Source organism: Tupaia chinensis, unplaced genomic scaffold (assembly GCF_000334495.1).
Source record: "Tupaia chinensis unplaced genomic scaffold, TupChi_1.0 Scaffold147312_1, whole genome shotgun sequence".
Taxonomy (NCBI): Eukaryota; Metazoa; Chordata; class Mammalia; order Scandentia; family Tupaiidae; genus Tupaia; species Tupaia belangeri.
In genome coordinates, this window is record NW_006207163.1 from 3,026,519 (window position 1) to 3,048,712 (window position 22,194).

The window sequence follows — 22,194 nt, forward strand, 5'->3', positions numbered from 1 at the left end:
TTCGTATCATTTTGTAAAAAAAAATGCATATTTGACGACTGCAGCGAGCTGTATGGGCACAGCTGGGTACTACTTTATAGTATGTTCATTCTTCTCACTGGGGTTTATGCCTAAAGTCAGACTTGGGTTCATGTATAGGTATGTGTCAGCTGTGCTAGCTATTGGATATATTTAGACTAATTAAGTTCATTGGCAGAACAATTGAATGGGGGGGGAAGGCATGGAGGGCAACCCTGGATGCCAGGGACAATGGGGGAGGAGGATGGGACATAGCAGAGGGTAGGGGATGGGGAATCAAGGATGGCAAAACAAAAGGCAAGGTATGCAGCACATAAGAATTGGACAATTATTTGCTGAGAACATGTATGTTGATGTGCTTGATTGAGCCAATGCACAGTGTATTTTGGATGGAAAATTCATTGGTGTGTTGTGATGGTGTAGAGTGAATTAATGTAGAAAATGAATACATTTAAAAAAATGCTTGAAATAAAAAGATATGAAAACATAAAAAAAAGATAAACATTTCTATTTAGCAAGACTTCTAGATGCATAGAAAAGTTAACTTGCTATAAAATTCACATACAGTTTTAATTAGTTACACGAATAACTTGGAAGCAATCAAAATCACTGGATCAAAATTTGATGGCTCCAGTTTACCATGGACAATTTTTTAAAAAAGAAAGTGGTGTTTAAGTACTACTAACAACATTTCGAGAAGCGAGCACACATATCTTCTCTTATATTTTTGGTTCAAGTCTTTAACTTCTTTTTGTTGTTAAAGAAGTTTTCTTTACTTTCTTTCAGAGCAAGCACAAAACAGCTTACTGATAATCATTAAAGTTTAGCTAGTTTTTAAAAAACTATTTTAAAAAATTAAATGAGCTAGCAACTCAGATGTCTTGCACTGCCATTTTTTTAATGTTACAAAGGAAATGTATTATCATTACCATCAAAGATGAAGAATCACAGGGCTCTCAAACATTACCGTTTAGGTGGAAGAAACTGATGAGGCAAAGGACACACAGAAGAGGTGAGCCACTGATGTTCTCTTCTTGCCTCTGTAGAAGAGGAAATAAATGAAAGAACACCTTGTGCTTTAAGGTTAGTCGTGAAAAAACAGAACAGGAAGACTGCAACCGTGAAATGCTGAAGTCTCTTTCGGGTGAGCAGTTTTAGACTCTAGAACTAGAAAAAATGGCTTTCAAAGGTTCAGGATGAGAGGGTGTCCTACATCCCTTACCTCCACCATCTACCTCACCACCTCTGTCCTGGATCCTGAATCAATATACCATATGTGAATTTTAGAAGGATGTATTTTGGAAAAAAAAAAAAAAGTCTTCTTTTGATACTGATACATTTTTATATACCTCATCCCTTACTCTTGGTTTTAAAGATAACACACTAATAATAAGACCAGGAAAATGGCTAACTGAACACCTGTGTGACCAGCTCCATGGCCTGGTGGTAAAGGCAGCTGGATCCCACATGGACCACTGCAGTTTGAGTCCCAGACCTGAAAGCTTGAGAAACACCCTGGGTATGTGTGCATGCATGCTCAGATCCTGAAAGGAAGGAGAGGTGGAGAGGGTACTGTGGCACAACCATTCCCCATCAGGGGTGCTTTCTCTCTCTTTCTCTCTATCTCTCTTGTGAGTAGATGTGCTTTCTCCACACACACACACACAAAACCCTAATGATGTGTAATTGTCATAGTTTTAAAGTTCCTCTTTCTTGTGAAGTAATAGCAATAATATGGAAAGTACTATTATAAGCACTTAATACATGCTTAATCTATTTTATAATAAAACTATAAGCAAGCTAATTATCCTGATAATATAGATAATGAAACTGAGACATAAATAAGTTAAATAACTTACACTTTGGTAAGTTATTTAACTTACATTTTTGTTATAGGGTTCATACACTTGCCAGAGAGACCAAAAGAGACAGAGACAGAAAGTGACAAAGTGTTTGAAGACAGGATTTGCACTCAGAAAGTCTGTCCCCAAAACTCCTTCCTCCTTTAAATTTTTTAGAGAGATTTTTGTTACAGGGTGCATGCACTTGCCAGAGAGACCGAAAGAGACAGAGACAGAAAGTGAGAAATCACCCCTCAGGGATGTGGGCCATGCTGCAGTCCTTTATCCTCCAGTCACTTCTTGTGGTTTTGGGCATACATGCACACACACCCGGCATGAGTTTTAAGTCATCAGATCTGGGACATGAACCGTGGTTGAATATGTGGAATCTAGTGACATAACCATTATACCATCTGCTGGTCCCATTCCCCCCTCCTTTTAAATTTTGCTAGTCTGTGTGTGTGTGCATGTACTCACTGGAGAGAGACAGAGAGAAAGTGAAGAAGTACCCCTATATGGGGTAACCACACATCCCTTCTCCTTCAGCTCTCTCCTTTCAGGATTTTTGGCACACACATACATGTTCCTGGTGTGTTTTTCAAGCCTCCCGGTGGGGACTCAAATCATGTAGGCAGTCATATGTTATCCAGCGGCCTTAACCTCCATACCATAAACTTGTCCAGAAAACTCCCCTTTTTTAGCTGCATAGAATTTTGAATATAAAAAAGGTCTAGTAACCTAGTTACAATTTAAATGCAGAAATTTTTTCTATTTGTTAATAATAATATTAAATTATTTCAGATAGTTTAAAAAAAGAAAAGATAGATTTAGAGTACAAATAAGTTTTATTTTTTCTTTGAAGCTTTTTGCCAAACACATGTCTTGGGTATCCATGAAAAGAAAATATAAGTGAAGCAAGTTGGTTAAATATCATTACATTTTTTTCCTTTTCATAGCAAATCTTAATAATTTTTGCATTCATAGTCATTAATGTTCATAATTTTCCTCACACTGTAATTTTTTTTCTTTGTCATCAAGAGTGTTGGTAATTCTCTCTTTCTTAAAACAACTTCACTATTGGGATCAGCAGATGGCATAGTGGTTACACTGCTGGATTCCCACATGACTGACTGAAGTTTGAGTCCTGGACACAGGTTTGAAACATGTTGGGTGCAGGTGCGTGTGTGCCCAAAATTCCAAGAAGAGAATGGAGGAGAAAGGATTGTGGCATGGCCATACCCCCTGGGGGGTGATTTCTTGTTTTCTGTCTCTCTGTCTCTCCAGGGAGCACACTCACCAATAGCAAAAATCTCTCTCTCAAAAATAAGTAAATAAATAAATAAATGCATAAAGTAAAAGAACTTCACTATTATCTTCACTATTTCACCCAAACCATTGATTACCATTCTGTAAGTTTCAGTGCTGGCACTTTGTTGGTTTTACCAGGAGGTGTCAACTGAACATTTTCAGAAAACTATTGAGTTGTTGAAAAAGCCATGATATATTTTTCTGTTTTTCTATGCAAAAATGCATCATGATTTTCCCAATGACTAAATATTAGGATCCATATTCTTTCCTCAAATGATTATTAAATAACATATGGATTAAAATTTTGAGGAATTGTCATCATGCTTCCAGGAATACCAACTAAGTTAATGTGTAAGCAGGCACACAGCAAAAGCTGTCACTACTTCTCGCTGGCAGTGAGGTTTTGTAAAATGCCATCAACTGTATAATATATTCCAATCTTAGAGATGTTAAACCATGAAGTATGTGCATATCATGATTGCTGAAGTGTGCCAATTTGGACAAAGTTTTGTTCTCATTATTAATCAGTTGGGAATGAACATGGACTTCCAGTAAATGAGGAGATGGGTTTAAAAATTGATTTTGCCCTATCATCTACCTTTGAAACATTTTTCTTATCTAAGAATTATGCTGAAGCATGTAGTTAAATCATTTACTACATAGTTTATCTACTTTAGGTAATGGAATCTAAGGCAGGCCCATAAATCAAATGTCGACAGTGTAACTTGGAAATTTTAAGAACACATATAAATGCTGAGTGTTTTTTATTTATGTATTTATTTTTTGTGGGAACAAAATCTTATTAAAGGTATTTCAAAATGGAACACTTTTTGTTTTATTGTTTCTATTATTTGACTAGGTTTGTTCATCTTTTTGTAAGCTCAAGATAGAAAACTCCATTCAATTTCGTTAAAATTGAGAATGAAGACTTCTTTAAGGTCACAGGCTAAAAACTCATAGTAAATTATATCTCCTTTCCAAATATATTCAAACCACAAGTTCTCACAGAAAAAATTTTAAAGTGTCTGTTTTTCATTAAACTTTCTACATGAGACCATGGAAATAAATACGGTACAATAAAAATAAAATTGAGAAAACAGCGAATGTCAAATGGTATTCTTTCATCTCTGGAATGAATGCAAATTCAAATTTGAATTTTTTGAAGTGGGATATTTCAAGCACCATTTATTTGAGCTTGCTATAGGACACTTACATTTTACTTAATTTGGCATATATCTTTCAAAATTATATTATAACCAGCTTAATCTTAATTATTTGTATATTTTAACTAAAGTTATCTGTTTACTGAACTTCACAGTTAAGTGCCCTGCTGTGGACCTTTAGTTTGATAAAAACATGTTCTATAAATGCTCTTTTTTCCTCATAAATCATATTTCATTTAATTTTGGCAAAGCTGGTTCTGAGCTGTAGTTCATTGATTTATATTTCATTTCATTATTTTACCGTACAAAATTTTAAAATTTATAACTTATATTTTCTAATTCTTTCCAAGTGCTAATCTTAATATTTTTAAAAAAATAATGATTTGTTCTTTTCTTCTTATTGTGTGCTTTCTTTCTCTGTTTTTCTGTGTCTTTCGCTCTTTAATTTTCTTTATATATAATAGTTGTTTGCCTAGTGCCTACAGTAGTAAGTACTTAATTAATAATGTCTATCTAATGAAATTATCACAAAAAAAGAATCCAAAACAACTTTTATATACGGTACTCAATTAGTAATGTCTATCTAATGAAATTATCGCAAAAAAAGAATCCAAAACAACTTTTATATACTATGTTAAAATGTTCAGATGCTTATTTTGCAACATCTGGATTTTTTGATAAAATTTAAATAGAAGTGATTGATATTTTTTTGTTACAGCACAAGGTGCATAATGTCAATAAACATTGATTTATTGGCTCTGTGTTATGTACTTGCTTTATGTAATAATACATTGATTTTATATTTTCCTATTAAATGTATAGAAAGTCACAAATTTACACGAGAAACAGAAGTTATCATTTTGTATTTAGGATTATCTGAGGAATAAAAAAAAAAATTCAGCCAAAATTTTCTAATGCATTTGTTATTGTGTTTTAAGACCTGGCCATAAAAACAGTGTTTGTCTTTCAGAAAAAATAAATAAATAAATAAAAATCCAAAAATTTTAAGTAGCATAAAAGCTATTGGACAATATTTCCAATTCCAAAAAAGTAAAAAATAAAGAATACTTTTATATTGTTGAGTCTTTTTTTTGGGGGGGGTGATTTTTGCTATTGGGCGCTTTCTTGCTAGAAGGACAGAGAGAGAGACAGATAGAAAATAATAAATCACCCCCTGGGGGGGTTGGCCATACCGCAATCCCTTCTCCTTCATTCTCCTCTTGGGGTCTTGGGCATGCATGCACACGCACTTGGAGTGAATTTAAGCCACCGTGTCCAGGACTCAAATCACGGTCGACTACATGGGAGTCCAGTGACATAGCCACTATGCCAACTGCTGGTCCCTGTTCCTGAATTTTTCACATATTTGGCAGAAGCTTATTAAACAATACAGAAATGTAATCTTATCATTGGTTTTAGTAACTTTTATCTTTCCACTAGTTTTTCATTCTATGAACCCAGTACTGTCCACTGGGTTTTTGCAAAAAATGGAATAAAATAATCACCAGTCTTTCTAAGAATCACAATGTATGACATTATTGGTGGGAGAAATTATTGTATGTAAATAGATATAGAAAAGAAATGTAAGAGCTATGCCTGTGTGGTTCCTGTTAAGCTAACCATATCATATATAACAACCGTAATCTCTGGACAAAATACATAAAGCAACTCTCCGAGGGCTGGAGAGTGGATAATAGTAGGCAGATACTTAAAGGGAGAGACACTGGCAAGAAGGGAACCATGTTGAATGAATTTTTCATTTACATCTTTTGCCTGAAGGCTAATTAAAACTTCAAAGGAAAATTCTTATTTTGAAGAATAATACAGAGTTCAGTGACAAACTTTCTGGAAAGGTAAAGGTGAAATCCTTGGAAAAAAACAGTCATAGAGGGGAACCTTAAATTGTATACACAAGCTTCCTGCATATCTTCAGTTGACACCTAAGTATGCACGCATTGGGAAGACTCCAAGTAGCCCAGAAAAGGCTAACGTAACTGATATGAGATATAACCATCTTCTGCTAAAGGGAAAACAAGAATTTGAAATTTGAGTTTAGCCAAGTTGAGTCCATTTGAAAGAAATAAAACAGGCTTTAGAGAAATATAAATGTCAAAACTTTTACAACATATAATTCTTAGTATCTATGACGATATAAAAATACCATACAACAAATCAGGAAAAACACAGGGGGAGAGACATTTTTTTCAACAAATATTGGTAAGATTACTAGATATGTATCCTTAAAAAAAAAAAAAAAAAAACTAAAGCCAATTTCCCATTAAATACAAAATTAGAGCTGCATCATATATCTAAATGTAAAAGTTAAACAATATAGTGTTTTAGAAGAAAATAAATATAGGAGAATATCTTTGTAACTTGTAGGTAGGCTAAAGTTTATTAAGATATAAAAAGTAACTACCATAAAAGAAAAATAGATATGTTAGTCCTTACGAAAAATAATTTTTATTCATTAAAATGAATATAAAAGCCAAAACAAATATGGAGACAATATTTTAAATATTTGTAAAATATATATTTGACATAGAGCTGGTAATCAGAAGATATGAAGAATTTCTACAACTCAAAAATAGAGATAGCATATATAAATTGGTAAAGTATTTTAAAATATACTTTACAAACAAGGGCATATAAACGAGCAATAAAAAGTACACATAAAAAAGTACACAATATCCAAGATCATGCTAAAACCACAATGAGAACCCACCACATATGACTAGAAGAGATAAAATACAAAAGACTGCAACACAAAATGGTAAGAAATAGAGGAATAGGAACTCCTAAATATTGTTGATAGGAATTTAAGCTAATACAATGGATTTGAAAATACCCAATATTTCTTATAAAACCAAAATACATGTTTACCTATAGCCTAGAAATTCCAAAAGATTCCTAGAAGAATATTCCTACCAGTGATAGTCATAATAATCAAAATTTTACAGAAACATACATGGTGTCTGTCAGTAAGAGAATAAATAAGCAAATTGAGGTTGATTCATAAAATAGAATGATGCTCAACAATAGCAAGAATGAACTGTAATAACATCACTAAATATCAAAAACACTGAGTGCAAGAAGGATTGCTTGTATTAATGAATAAACACCATGTGATTGCATTTATTAAAAATTCTAAAATTGCAAAAGTAAAAATAGCATTTGACTCTGGGGAGTTCATGCAGTGATTTACTGTGAAGAGGCATGTGAGTGATGGCAATATTCAGTATCTTGGTATGAGATTTCCTTATACAGGTGTATACTTTTGGGAACAGTTATTCAATAGTACACTAAATATCTGTGCAAATTATTGCTTGTAAATACTTTCTCTAAAGAAACAAAGTTTATATTCTAGGCTATTATGTACACACCAAAGGTTTTGCAGGGATGTGTGCTGACGTATACACCAAACTTTGTGATACATAAAAATAATACTAGTTAATGGGTGGATAGAGGTATGGATTGATGAATGGATATGTGCTAGGAAAGTATAATTAAATAGTAATTATACTATTTAAAGACTGGGAACATAAGTATTCACTGAAAAAAATCATTCAAATTTTCTGCATAGTAGAACATTTTCATTTTACTATGTTAGGAAAAAATGTAAGATACACATATTTTATTTTAGCTATTTATTCCTTTTAAATAGTTCAGTCTAATGCATACACTGACTGGGTTTTTCATTTAGAGGTTTTTTCCCTTAGGGAGTGTGTACTCACAGGATAGAGACAAAGACAGAGACAGTGAGGGCAAAAGTGAGAAATCAACCGCCATGGGGAATGGCCATGCAACAATCCCGTCTCCTTCTGAAATGTTGGGCACACATACACATGTGCCTGGCATGAGTTTCAAGTCACCAGGTCTGGAATTCATACCATGACCAGCCATGTGGTATTCCAGCTAGGTAACTATTACATCATCTGCTGGCCCTGGGTGTTCTTAGTGAAACAACAGGCACCTGTAGATCATTGATATTTTCATCAGTAAATATTTTAGTACTATTAATATTTAGAGAAGGCATATCAGTCCCTGATACATTAAGATCAAGTAAGCCCAGCATATAAACATCAGAATACATGTGAGCACTATGGCAGAAAATTCTGAGAGATTGTTGAGAATCCTTCAAATAAATGTTACATCACTAAAGTGCTAATAACCCAGAGATTAATATTGTGTGGGTAATGGATGCCAACTGAGTTGAAAGGAATTCTGAAAAGTCAGACTCAAGGTGAAGAAATTTCTAATAATGCATGCTCAAACTCATAAGGAAGTATGCAATGATTCTAACTGCTTAAGTCCCCCCCCCCTTACTTAGCAGTATATAACATAATGGTGAATTTTACATTAGATTTATTAGATTTAATGAGCTATGATAATACACAATTTCCTACTACATTTCAGAAACAGTGCTATACTAGCTGTTAGAGAGACCACGATACCAGATATATATCACAAATACAATAAATGATTTCATTGTGCCCTCTGAGTTCATTCTGAAGGAAAGTCTAAACTCCCAAGAAGTAATATATATTTAGTTATGAAGTATGATTGTTAATTTACCTAGTTGAAAGAACAGGAAAGAGCTGTCTTGAAAAATAAGCAGCAAACACAAAAACATAAGTCATGGAGGAAAAGTATTTCAAAGCAATGAACTCTTTCCTATACGAGAACACTAAAGTTGTGGAAAGAAGTGGTATAACAGGAAGGTAAATTGGATTAACTGTTACAGAGATCTTGTACACCATGGTATTTTACTGTTATAGGCCAAATGTCCGCAAACTATTGAGTTAAAAATATCTGCCTCAGAGAGGAAAAAACTGACAAAAACTCTCTTGTTTAGTTTTTATAGTCAAATGATATATAGTATTATTCTTCTGCCTTTTACTTTTAAATATAAGGAATAATTTCTTCCCAGTAATAGGTCAAGTTATTGACTTACTCTTACCATTATATTAATACAATGGAATTACAGTACTGCAAGAGTTTCTGAGAAATAAAATCCAATATTTTAGTAAATATCAAACTACCATTCAATTGTTTTCAACACTGTTCATTTTCTAGGACACAGACATATATGTATGTAGAGAGTTGTATTTCCTACCATTGAACAAAGCCTGCATGTTTCTATTTCGGACATCTTTTCTCTGACTGGCATAGTTTCACTCTTCAGGTTTAGCATATCCACTTTTCTCTAGGAAATTTAAAATCTCTCAAGGTTAGTTTGTCATGGCTTGATTGTCTTGATTTCAAAGTAGGACCAGAGACAGGCATGCACATCACACCTGGCCATGCAGAGTTTCACACTGTGCTGGTAACACTCACTGGGTGAGGGATGGATGGATTTGTAATAATTCGACAGAGAAGTCAGCTAAAACTTCTGCTGAAGTATCACTTCCATACCTTTCTCTTTTTCTTTTCTTCTTTAGAATTTAACTTGGTATATATGGATTCAGAGCTGCAAAAAATCCCCATTTTGATACCAGTGAGGCCTAGATATATCAGCCATAATACCAGGAAACTTGCTGCTAATAAAAGAGATAGATGGAATGTACCCTTGAATCAAATTATTCTTGAAGTTATTTCTACTCCAGAGCTGTCAGGTATGTAAACCAACAAATTCTCCTTTGCCTAATCTAATTTGGGTTCTATTTTCTGATATCACAGAAAGAGTTAGAGATTTTTCAGTATATTTTTAGTATTTTCTTGAAAATCGTTATTTTCTATGTCTTCTGCATTAAAGTTGGTGTTAAATTGCCTAGTTTTTTTTCCTGATTCTGACACTCCATTATATAATCACCAGTTACTAAATTTTTCTGTGTCTCAGTTTTCTCAGCAGTAAATTGGCAATAAAAATATACCTTACTGAGAGGGTTTTATGAGGAATAAATGAGGTGATAAATGGGAAGTGCTTTGTAAAGTGTCTTTCACATTCTAAATCAGTGTTAGCTACTACTACTACTTAACAAGAAACTATCAGTTGTTTTTGTTCTCAATTATGAATGATGAGAGGTCGACCACGGTTTCAGTCCTGGACCCAATGGTTTAAATTCATGCTGGACGTGTATGCATGTGTGCCCAAGATCCAGAGAGGAGAATGGAGGAGAAGGGATTGTGGCATGGCCATCTCTCCCGAGGGTGATTTCTTTCTTTCTTTCTCTCTGTCTCTGTCTTTCTGGTGAGCGCATGTGCCTTATAGCAAAAACCTCTAAAATCAAACAAACAAAACAATTCTGCTTAAGGTCTTAATGCAAGGAAGGGAAGACTTAGGTATTAGAACAGAATAATAGTAACTGAGGTGGCAGCCTACAAGATGAATGGATGAATGGCAAGAGAAACAACAAAGAACTGGAACTAAATTAACCAAAGAAATATAATACTAGGTTTGTGCATGGGTTGTGTATGCCATCCCCTTATCTCTATAATCCAGATCCCAATAATTTTTAGAGAAAAAATGGGATATTAATCTCTATTGCCTTTAGGCATTAGCAGAGTGTATCACACATAGGTGTTCAAAAGATGCTGTCAAATGAAAACATTCTGAGTTCTTTTCTTGACTTTATAATCTCAAGAAAAGAGCTTAATAGATAACTTCTCTTTACATTAGTTACAGAGACTCTGTTCACATTACAGGAACGATATATAAGATTCATCTTAGTGGCATAGATTCTTTTCATAGAAAACACCCTTGAGATTCTACCATTTATTTATTTTTATTTTTATTCTAAAGTCAACAAATAGGCACTGTATACTGCTTTGATAGACCCTTGAATTGAAAGCTCAGGATGAGGGGTAACAGTTATAATTAGATCGATGTTAGCATTCATTTTATTTTTTAATTTTCTGGGAGATTGTTCCAGGTAAACAGATGAAGTATTAAGGGCAGATCTAAGTTGTAGCTACCAACACACCTAATGAAAGTAACAACTACACTGAAAGCATTTACTCAATACACAAATATTTACTGTGGAAGAAAAATGGTAAAACAGATTTCTATTAGAGAAAAGGGTTATGAAAAAGATACAGTTTTACAAGATTAGTTTTACCATTTCATAGGTACTAACCAGTAAGATTTTGCAAGGTTGAAATTTTACTTCTTTTTAGCGAAGCATAAGTTTCAATGAAATAATGTTCTATAACTGATTTTACATTTTCAAAAACCTACAAAATCTCTACCTATTTATGTATACCATAAAAATTTTGTCCAATTTTTTTTCTAAGTCCCTTTTCTTAGCCTAAAAAATAAAACTCAGAAAGTCATTCACACTTAGAAAAAGGCAGCTTTTTTTTTTTTTCTTTTTGAGAGATTTTTGCTACTAGGGTACGTGAACTTGCCAGAGAGACAGAAACCGAGAGATGACCCTCTAGTGGGAATGGCCACACTGTAAACTCTTCTCTATTTTCCTTTCAGGATCTAGGACATGCATCCACATGCACCTGGCATGAGTTTCCAGGTACTGGATCTGACACTTGAACCCCGGTCAGCCATATGGTAGACCAGCACTTTAAATGCTCCGCCACTTGCTGGCCCAAAGACAACTTCTTTAAATTTATAGTTCTACAATTTATTTCCTCACACATAAGGTTGCAATATCCAAGACTGTGTTTGGCATATTTACTCTTAAAATCCTAGGGTGTGGCACATTGTTTTGTGCATAGGTGACATTAAAAATATTTATAATGAATGACTAAATAGATGCATAACGATACTATTCTTTGCTTAATTCAGATTTTTGTTATAGCAGATGTGGATCAGAATCATGTATGCAAAAAAAGTAATGAGATTAATAGTCCACTTCCAGCATTAGCTCTGTGCCCTAGTTTTCTGGTACCAATGTGAATATTCCAAGCTAACCATAGTCCTCCTTGAGATCCAGGATTCTCTATTCACAGCAGCTTTTAGGCTAAAGTTGATCTACCTTGCAGCAGCCTTTTTTTTTTTAAATAGTGTTTTATTCCTCCTAATCCATGTATGTCTGTCTTACCCACATCTAAATGTACCTTTTATTCTAAAAGCTTTTAAGAATCAAGAAAGAGCTTAATAATCTTAATTATCTTTGAAAGATAAGTTTGTGTATCTCCCAAAGTTGCTTGGGACTGCCCATGACCTTAAAATATGGTACGTAGAGAAATAATTTCTTCTGCTTATATGTGAAAGTGATTTGTAAAAAATGCAGAAAAAGTATCATTTTATATCTCAGAAAGATGGTCCGTTCACATCTGTATAGGGAGGAAAAGTGACTAAACAATTACTATGCATCAAGAAGAGGAAGTTAGGAAGTTGACTAAGGCATGATTTCCACCCTCGTTACCTAGAGGTTCAAATGTAACCAGAACTGTGAGTTTTGCAAATAAACCTCTATTTTCTTTATAAATCACCCAGTCTCAGATATTTCTGTTAGTAATGCAATAATGGACTAAGATGATGTCACTCTGTTTTCTCTAAGTTCTTTCCTCCTAAAGATGGGATCTGCCTGGGAGGACAGCAGATAATGAGTATAAATCTACTTACAGGCTTCACTCTTTGTTGTGCTGTGCAGAGCTAGCCTTTACTGCTGCATGAACCTACACATCAAAATGGAGAGTATCTACTTGGAGGCATGAATGCCCTGCTCTGATTTCCTTCCCAGTAGGTTGTTCCATTCCTTAGAGTGCACTGTGCTTTATTGACCGAGAGCAAATACTCAGCTACTTGCACTGAGAAAGCAAGGTGGTAGAATAGGTGGCTAGGAATGGAAAAGACATATGGACATCACTTGCTAAACGGACATGCTGTCAAGTCATCTTCTTAATGATTTCTTCTAATTCTGTGATGATTATGAGCTCAGAGTTTTTACAGGTGATAGACTCATTTTTGTTTTTCTTTCTTTTTTGGGGAAAGATTTTTGCTGTAAGGTGCATGTGCTCACTGGAGAGACAGAGTCAAACCATGTGAGAGTCTAGTGCATTAACCACTATGCCAACTGCTGGCCCCAGCTCTTGTTTTTCCTTGAGATTCTCCCCCCTCCATGATTTTACTCACTCTATTAAATCAGTATGGTTCTCTTTGCTTTTGATTTCCTAGAATTAAAAAAAATACATATATCTTGGACCAGCAGATGGCATGATTATGTCATGGAACTCCCAAGTAGTCTACCATGGTTTGAGTCCTGGACCTGGCTACTTAAAACTCACACTGGGTGTGTGTTCATGCATGCCCAAGACCTCAAGAGGAGATAAGAGGAGGAGGGACTGCAGCATGGCCTCTCCCCCTGGTGGAGGGGGGTGATTTCTTGCTTTCTGTCTCTCTATCTTTCTCTGTCTCTCCAGAGAGTGCCCACACCTTATGTCAAAAATTTCTCCAAAAAAAATCTCTTATTACTGGTAATTTATCCCATACTCTTTATTATCATAGAAATTATAGTTACAACATTTACATGTGTGTATGTGTGTGTGTGTGTGCATGTAATCAACATTAGAATGATTAAGTGGCATAATCAGGTTTTTTATAAGAATTTCTGTACATTTAAAAAAAATCCCTCCATAATCTTTTCCTTTTGGGACTTGCCTTATCTAGTATTTTTAGGAAGTCAATTTGGTATTTGGGTTTATGTCAAACATCATTTTCCATCCTCTAATGACTCATTAATTCTTTTCCTCTAACTACATGTTCGGGGAAGAATATGTAACAAAAGCTAAGTCAATCACAGTCATTCCCAAGATATATTTTTGTCAAGTTGTAAGAGTGGTGTAGGCCATCTTCAATGACATGAGGAATACAATTGGCTGAAAATAAAATCAATACAAGAAGAAGAAAAGCTGATAAGACTGGGAGACTAATGGCACATAGTAAAACATGATGGTCTGTGAGACAGACCCACAAGGCAGGCTTTTGGGTTTACTTCTGGAGCCCTCCCTTGTCCACTGAAGGGCCAGCCAGTGGTGCTGTGGTTAAAGTGACTGGGTCCTACTTGGTTGACAGCACAGTGTGAACTCCAGACCTGGTGGTTTGAAAAACATGGCAGGAGTGTGCACAGGCATGCCCAAATATTGAGAGAGGCGAGTGGAAGAGAAGGGGATGCAGCATGTCCATGACACCTGGGGATGCTTTCTCACTTTCCCTCTCTCTCTTTTCCTCTTTCTGTCTCTCTTTGGCACATGTCTATAGCAAAAGGGGGGAAAAAAGTACACTGGGAATGCATGCCCATAACCTAGGGTTGACTGAAGCTGAGGGTGTGAAGTGATAAAGTGGTGTCAAGTCTCTGTTGGGAGTGCTGTCTCTTTGTCTCTAAGTCTCTCTCACTTGTGGACGAAATAAATGAGTTTGAATAAGAAGACGGAATTTGTATTCATATTAGGAAAAGCCATGTTATACTTTGAAAAAATGTACAGTGGTTAAATGTAAATTTTAAAAATGATTAAAAAATTAAAGCTGAAGTTAACTTTGGGAGAATACACAGATTGTAATACTTACAATATGTTTTAAAAACAACACAAAAGTTTAAAAAAAAAAGGACAGAAGATGACACAAAACAGTTCTGATGCATTTATGTTTCTGAATACAGTGATTCCTGAATCTGCTCACTTGCCCCCCTCCCCCCAATTACAGGAGTCAATACTTTCTCTTTCCTATGAGACAGTGTAATTGGGTTTTGTCATTTATGTCAGATGTAATGTCCTTTGAAAGTTAAAATTACCAAGTGTAAGACCAGTTGAAGCCTTGTGCAATAGGATGTTTTTTTCGTAAATGCTATAAATAAATCATATTAAACATTTTTTAAAAAAAGTCTTCACTTTTATTTATTTATTTGTTTATTTTTGGGAGAGGTTTTTGCTATAGGGTGTGTGTGCTCACCAGACAGACAGAGAGAGACAGAGAGACAGAAAGCGAGAAATCACCCCCCAGGGGGGATGGCCACACCACAATCCTTTCTCCTCCATTCTCCTATCACGATCTTGGGTATGCACGCACACACGCCCAGGGTGAGTTTCAAGCCACTGGGTCCGGGACTGGAACCGCGGTTGACTACATGGGAGTCCAGCGACATAGCCATTACGCTAACTGCAGGTCCCAAGATTACTTTTAATGATCACGACTACATAGTAGCCAATAAACTTTAGGACTCAAGTAACATGACAGAAGAATTTGTATTCTTATTCACTATTGGATACAGCTTCCCCTGGATAAGTAAAGGTTAAGAGAAAGAGGAGCATTAATAAAGCTGATTGTTTCTCTTGACATAAATAATTCTAGCAATATAGTTTTATCAACTGGACTAAGAAGAAATGTTCACATACTGAAACATTCACTTTGTAAGCTAAATAATGTGAGTGAATGTATAAAAGAAAATGAAATAATAAAAAAATCAGAAAAAATTTTTGTTGCACATGTGAATTGTTTCAAATAAGATAAGAAAGTCCTCTATTTCTCATACTTGATTTATCCATACTTAGTTTTTAAATGTTCCCAAGATATTCATTTTTACAAATGCAACCTACTAAAAAATGAAACAGAATTCAAAGTAGTTTTGCATTCCCAAACTGGGTACAGATGATCTGATGGAAAGCAGTTAAAATATTTGGGAGCAGAGTGTTCCCACAGGAAAGCTACAGTGGAAAATCATTCTGTGCTATAGTCTAAACTGCATGCACACTTGCCCCCCATTGATTCAATTTAAGACTAAAATGGAAAAGATTTCCAGCTAACTATAATAACCTGAGGGGAAAAAAATTGGTGGTTTGCCATGAAATAAGTAAATACATAAATGTTTGGCAGTTAGTCTATCTAGGTATATTGATGTCATGAAAGCTATATGTAAAAATCTCAACTTACAGTTTATTCATATTTTTATTATTAATTAACTCAAGACATTAACAATATTAAAAAACAAAACATTTTTAGAATGAATGTGTTAGGTATCAGAAGGAAAAAGGAAAACAATATATCTCCATAATTAATAAGGCAAATATTCTATGGGTAGCAATTGGTTTCTAAGCTTAGATATACAGGTAATCAAATGATGAAAAATTTTCAGACTTTTGAAGATCTAACCTTTGGTGTGGAAAATATCTTCTGGGGAAGAATATTAAGGTAACCAAATTACGAAAAGCAATAAAATTAATTCTTTTTCAAGTATTCTTGTCACCTAAAAGAGCAAACTAATTAACTATCAACCCTGGACTATCCTGGGAAACTGAACTATGATACCATAAAATTACTTTTGCTTTACCTACTTAGAATAAATGTTTGTATAATTATAGGTAGCTCAAGTTATTTCAAATTAATGCTCTAGGTTCATGCTCAATTTATATGAGCGAATCTTATTTCATATTGTGCAATAAAATTCTCATTTTATTCCTCATCAAGTTTAAAGATGTCATAGCTTAGAGCAAATGTAGGAATCATATTGTCAAATGCTAGCCTATCTGTTACCACTGGAGGTCATCTGGTTTCATTATTTATTCTGCTAGAGTGTGTGTGTAATAATGTAGAGCTTTAGGTCTTGAAATATTCTGTACATTTTTATGGTTGGAATTATATTTATAGTTTTTCATTACTTTTTTACATTAAACACAACCCTAATGCTGGTAACAAAAGATTTTTCTATCCCTGAGGTACAGATGTATATTTTTAATACTTCTAGTTAAGGAAGTTAAATCAGAGAGGTTCAAAAAGACCTATTATTTATGATCTAGGATTTTAGTTTCTTGATTTTTTTCTTTAAAAGTCCTTATACTTTGTCAGAACACAGCTTCTTCACCCTTATTCATTTTGTTTAAATTTATGTAATGATTCCAAGCCAAAGCTATCTTTTTAAAGATAGCTTTCAGTAAACGATTGCATTATTAGAGCTCTATAGTTGTGTATATTCTTTAATTCTTGGATATGTTATTATAAAATTGTATAATGTCTCTATATGGTAGCATTTTTCTGGTGATATTTCATAATTTCTGGGATATCATTTCACCTTACAAGCTTAAAAATTGCTGAGTCAGCGCTTATGAAGTAAGTGTAAGATTACTAATCTTACACTGAAGGCTCAAGTGTAAAATAAATACACTTTCTACCATGCAGTAAAATTTGTTTTGTCTTATTTTTTTAGAGGGAGAGAATTTTGCTATAAAGAGTGTGTGCTTGCCAGAGAGACAGAGACAAAGAGACAGAAAGTGAGAAGTTTCTGCACAGCAAAGGACACAGTAATTAGTGTGAACCAACAACCCTCAAAATGGGAGAAAATTCTTGTAAACTATGCTTCAGATAAGGGACTGATAATCAGAATACACAGGAAACTCAAGAAGCTTCCCTGGAAGAAAATGATTAACCCAATTAAAAGATGGGAAAATGAGCTGAATAAACAACTCTCTAAGAAAGACATACAGACAAAAAGCACATAAAAAATACTCAACATCCCTCATCATAAGGGAGATGCAGATCAAAACCACAATGAGGTACCACCTGACCCCAGTCAGAATGGTCAAGATTCAAAAACAAAAATGATAAGTGCTGGCAGGGATGTGGTGAAAGAGGAACTCTTTTACATTGTTGGTGGGAATGTAAATTTGTCCAGTCACTGTGGAGAACAATATAGAGGTTCCTCAAAGACTTTCAAATTGAACTACCATATGATCCAGCAGAACCACTCCTGGATATCTACCCAAAGGACAGGAGAATGCTAAGTTGGATAAGCACTTGCACAGCTATATTTATGTGGCATTATTCACAATTGCTAAGACATGGAACCAACCCAAATGTCCACAAACAGATGAAAAAACTGAAAAAAGAGTGTGGCACATATATTTCATGGAATAATATTCAGCCATTAAAAAAAACAAAAAAATAAAAAAACAAGACCCTGGCATTTGATAGAAAATGGATGAATAAGGAAGATTTATTGCTGAGTGAATCAAGTCAGGCTATGAAACAGAGACATTGTATGTCTCCACTTAACATATACTGACTGTCTACACTCTATGGTATAGACTGAAAGATTAGAAGGCATAAAAGCATTGAAAATTGTTATGGACACTGGGGACAAGGTGGAAGGAGAGTGGGAGAGGGGAAGAATGCAGGAAGGGAAATTTGGGAAAAAATGGAGAAGTAAGACATTTCTAGGACACAGGTATGGTTTGTTGCCTATTGATGTTGTGTATAGTATTCTCAACTCACCTGGTATGTGGCATCTATCATGTTGGGTAAAATCTCTTTACAATCTAAATAATGTATAGTGATTGAATATATAAATAATAATAATAATAAAATAAAAAATAAAGGGGTTAAGCTTAGTTCTCTTTGTTTAATTTATGTAGCTTCTGGAAATCATAAAGATACAATTTGTGAGGAAAGCACAAAATTGAACTAGGGCTCTTTTGTTTCTTTCTTAGATGAGTCTATTTGCTTAATGCATGCTCTACTAATCTTTCCTGGTGGCTGTTATTGTCATTGTACTTGGTGTCACCAGTGATGACTGACCAACTACCAGGGAAATTGCTACCAAAGTAACACTCATTCTTTGTTGGTAGTATTACTCTGGTATTGTATTGCTGAAATAATGAGAAGTGCATTTTAAAAACACAGCAGATGGGATGCTTACTACTTGTGAGCTGTGGGAAAATGTGTGAGAAATTATAACCTTTTTTTCCTTGAAGTGTTCCTCACAAGACCATTTGAGAAGACCTTTAACATGAACACATTTCTGTGGTCGAGTTAGTTAATAGTGTGGTTTTACAAATTAGACTATATTCTTTAGGATAAAGGAAATAATTTTATGTGATGCTTAAAATGTTCACTATAATACTTTAGTATGTTTCTTTGACATCCATCAAACTTAATTGTTATCCTTGTCATTCCATTAAAAGTTGTTTTTATTTATTAGGAAGTAGTATATACTTTGTAAGCATTATATATATATATATATATATATGCAAATATAGGTACATGGAAACTAGATAAAGGTCACCCTGACAGAAAGGAGATGATGATGAAGGATGAGGGAACCAGCAATTAGCGTAATGGCTATGTCGCTGGACTCCCACGTAGTCGACCGCGGTTCGCGTCCCGGACCTGGTGGCTTAAAACTCATGCCGGGCGCGTGTGCGTGCGTGCTCAAGATCCCGAGAGGAGAATGGAGGAGAAGGGATTGTGGCGTGACCATCTCCCCTGGGGGGTGATTTCTCGCTTTCTGTCTCTATGTCTCTCTCTGTCTGTCTGGCGAGTGCATGCGCCCTATAGCAAAAATCTCTCCAAAAAAAAAAAAAAAGGATGGCATTGAAAGAAGTGAGACATCTCTGTCTCTGTCTCTCTCTCTCTCTCTCTATATATATATATATATTAGCTTGCTAAACTATCATAAAAAAGTACTATAGTATGAGTAGCTGTAGTACTTTCAAATAATTTTTTAAAGTGAAAAAATTATTATAATACCAATTACAAATGCTATACCAATTTTTAAAAGTGAGAAATTATTATATTAATTATTATACCAATTTTAAAAGTGAAAAAAAATGGAGATTTCAGGAGTTTCATAGCCTGTTCAAGGTCAGTGATTGTCAAACACTGAATTTGAAAGTAGTTTGCTTGTCTTTAAATCCTGAGCTCTAAACATCATCTTGATGCCTATTAAGTTTATTCAATACTTTTGGAACAGCTGTATTTAAAATATATTAACTACTTTATACATCTATTATCTTTTAGTAGAATAACATCACCATATTTCTCACGGCTCATTATACTATAACTAATTCCAAAATGAAAGAGCACCTGATGAAGCATTGTCATGTAGTGTCAAGAAGAAATAAGTTTTCCCTTGCATATACTTTGCATTTAACTCAATTAAAAAATTTTTGTATGAATAAGAAAACAACAGCTGCAAAAATAAAACAAAACAACAATAAAGAACTCATTGTTATCTGTTGACTTGATGTGCTATGATTATCGAGTCTCTATCTAAAACGTACTCACCATGTTTTCAGTTAGAAACTTCAAACAAGTTATATACAGCTCTGTAGGGGCCAATAAGTGCTCTGTTATCCTAAGATGTAATGCTGGAGAACCTGTTTCCATGCAGTTCTCAATCTCAAGGTGTCAATTGCTTTTGATAATAGGACAGAGATAAAGCGTCTTTAATTAGAAGTCCATAAAGTAGCTTGTAAAAGAAAGCAGACAGCATTTTACATGGAGCTGTTTGTTTGATAATGTCCCTGAGATACTTTTAAAATTGATAGTTTTATTCTTTTATTTTAGGAATAGTTTATCCTATGAGAAAATCGAAATGGAGTGCAAATATCGCTTAGCAAATTTCACAAAAGCAAAGCATGGTGCCATCTGTTTAATGACCACCTCACTCAATACCATATGCCAACTCCTATTATATTTTCCAGTATGAAAAATAAATTTTGTTTTTAGTAATGGTGATCTTTTTTGTGGCTTAGACAGCTGATGCTCCATTGTTAACTGCCTGTAAGTCTGAATTCTAAACTTCCATTCCCAATAAATCAAAATGATAATTTCTTGACTTATTTGCTCAAAATCTGTTGATGATTCCAAGATTCAAACAAATAATCTAAGAAACTTTCTATGTTATATTGCTTTTCAACGTGGGCTAAAACAAAACCTAACTCTTTTAGGCAGTTAAGGGGTATTATATGATGATTCATTTTTCTGATTTCATTAGGGGTTACTTGCAAGTCAGAGGAGAACTGGAAGTCATTGTCATTGCACCCCAATCCATGACACTTAGTACTTCTGTGTCTATTATTTATTTATTTTTGCCAAAGGGTGTGTGCACTCACTGGACACTGGAGAGCTGGAGAGAGATAAGGTGGAAAAGTGAGAAAGCACTCCTACCCAGCAGATTATGGTCACACTCAATTCCTTGGCCTCTTTTTGAGATATTGGGCAAGTAGTACATGCCCCCAGCATGTTTGTCAAACTGCTGGATCCGAGATTCAAATGGCACAGTTGGCATTAGGAGACCCAGTCACCTTAATCACCAGACTTGGGCTGGTCCTGCCTTATTATCTTATACAAATTTCCATGGGCCTTAACAAGCTCCTCTGGCTGTTATTCCTTCCCTGTGTTCCGAAGATCAGAGGTCTTTGCTTTTGGTGTATCAAAGAGTCATTTTCAACTGATGATGGTCTCTGGAGCCCACTGTGTGCCCTGCTTCTCCTATTTCATTATTAACACATTTTCTAACACCTCAGTTCTTGGCAGTGTGCATATCCTCTCCTAATTTGTCTAGAACTTGAACTTCCACCTACATGTGCTGTAAAAATTTTAAAATTTACTATACCCTAAATAATACTGTCAGTTTTTACCCAAACTGGCTTCCTTTTAAATTCATTTTCAGTAAATGAATTATCTATTATTTACCTAGACTAAACTCCATAAACCTGAGTCCCAGTGGATATTTTTTCTGTTCAATCTCTTGGAGTTTATTGATCACAGAGTTCTGTAGACTGTGTTTCTTCTGACTCCTTCCCTTCACCATCATGTAACAAATTTAAACTTTTCTAGTTCTTTTGCACTAGTACAATAACCGACTCTATTTTCCTAGCTAGTATCTGTGATCAGTGTATTCCCGAATAGTATATATTGATATAGATATCTGCTTCTGTCTAGTTATTAATTTAGATGTTCTTAAAATTATATTCCCACTAGTGCCTGGATTTGCTCAATTTTCTGATTTTGAATCCTAGTATTTTTTTTTCTCTCATTTTTGGTCCAGTAAACATTTACTTCCTTGGATAAGCTTAAAATTCATCACCAATAGCAGAAAAATTCAAATGTTGAAATCTATTTCCTATTTGCTAATGTGGCATCAATTCAAAATCTTTGATTTTCTGGAACCCAATTATAGTTAAGAATTAGTTTT